A 2,141-nucleotide genomic window follows, 5' to 3' on the forward strand; every position below is an offset into this window, starting at 1 on the left:
CCTGGCTGCTGTTAAACCCACCCACCCACCCTCCCTCCCTCTCCCCCATAACTCAAGAGAATGAAAAGCTAATTCTAACACTTTGTGGCTCAGATCAACACTCGAGAGACAGACTTGCGATCAATCCCTGGTCTGTATGGGTCACCTACTCACTCCATAATTCACTAGTTGACTGGGGGGACTCCACGTCCCTTTTTAATGAGCTACATTCAGACAGTTCTGCTCTTCATTAGAACGCTCCTCCAACTGTGACCTCCCAGGCCCATTGTTCTCAGTAAACCTTGAAAAACACATCTTCACAGAGGGACTGGAGTATGAGAGCAGCGGAGAAAAAAAAACACTCGATGGCCCTAACACACAATAAGAGAAAATTCCTATCAGATGATTTTTTGTTCTCCTCTCATTTTTCAGCCTCTTAGTTGACCAGATCTCATTCGAGTTGCCAACTCTGGCTGGACAGATTCCTGGAAGTTTCATCATATGTAACATTAGCACCACACAAGCGCCAGGTAATGACCATCTCCAACAAGAGAGAATCTAATCATCTGCCCTTGACATTCAATGGCATCATCAATATCCTAGCGGTTTCTATTGACCAGAAACTGAACAGGACCAGCCATATAAATACTGCAGCTACAAGAGCAGGTCAGAGACTGGGAATTCTGTGGCGACTAATTCACGTCCTGACTCCTCAAGGCCTGTCCACCATCTACAAGGCACAAGTCAGGAACGTGATGGGATACTCTCCACTTGCCTGAATAAGTGCAGCTCCTAAAACACTCAAGAAGCTCAACACCATCCAGGTCAAAGCAGCCCGCTTGGTTCACCAACCCATTCACCACCTTCAGCATTCATTCCCTCCACCACCAATGCAGAGTGTCAGCAGTGTGTATCATCTACAAGATGCACTGCAGCAACTCCCTAAGGATCCTTCAACAGCACTTTCCAAACTCATGACCTCTGCTGTATAGGAGGACAAGGGCAGCAGATACATGGGAACACCACCACCTGAAGGATCCCCTCCAAGTCACTCAACATCCTGACTTGGAAATATATCGGCCGTTCCTTCACTGTCGCTGGGTCAAAATCCTGGAACTCCCTCCTTAACAGCACTGTGGGTGTACCTACACCACACGGACTGCAGCGGTTCAAGAAGGCAGCTCACCACCAACTTCTCATGGGCAATTAGGGATGGACAATAAATGCTGGCCTAGCCAGCGAGAACCACATCCCTTAAATGAATAAATTTAAAAAATGACCTCCTCCCATTGGTTGCCTAACATGCCAATTATTATAGACCCTGTCCTATGTGGCCAATTGGGCAGACTCTTTTTGTTATTCAATTAGATAATTCTTGACTCTCAGTCGAACAGCCTTTTCCCGTATCTCCAATACTTGTGAAAATGCAAGAGTATTTAAATAAAACATTTTGAAGAAGCAACTTTTTTTAATGCCCCAGTGATTTTTCTCCTGGGTGTTGACTTGAAGTTAATCTTCAATTCCTGGAGACTCCAGCTCAATCCTGGATGTTTAGCTACCCCTACATCTCACCCTTGCTTCCAAAAGAGTGACCCTAAATTATTAACAAGACTCCCCTTCAGGTGGCTGTACTCAGCCTTCAGATAACAGCTCAAGACCCATCTGCAGGAAAACTCAAATTACTGTACACACAGTGTGTGCTGTCCAGTCACTGGTACTGCAATAGTTTATATTCAGTCATGCTGGGATTTTACTTGGAGTGGGTAGGTGATAATAGTATTGTGTGCACTCTCAGATGTTTGATTTAAAAAACCTGACCCATGAACAGGGGCCAGCAATGACTGAATACGTCAAACTCCATTTTTATTACATGACTCTGGAATTTTTGTTGAGTTCCACAATTTGATCCGCTTTTCTGGAAAAATGCGAATCCAGTGGATCTTGCCTGGTTAGGCCTCGTACAAGAATAAGAAAGTTAGTATGCAGGTGCAGCAAGTAATAGGAAGACAAATGGCATGTTGACCGTTAATGTCAGAGGACTGGAGTTCAAGAGTAAGGAAGTCTTGCTGCAATTGTGCAGAACTCTGAGGAGACCACACCTGGAGTATTGGATAGCTCTGGTCTCCTTATTCAATGAGGGATATATTTGCCTTGGAGGTGGT

Source organism: Cetorhinus maximus, chromosome 28 (genome assembly GCF_964194155.1).
Source record: "Cetorhinus maximus chromosome 28, sCetMax3.hap1.1, whole genome shotgun sequence".
In the NCBI taxonomy this organism is placed as follows: domain Eukaryota; kingdom Metazoa; phylum Chordata; class Chondrichthyes; order Lamniformes; family Cetorhinidae; genus Cetorhinus; species Cetorhinus maximus.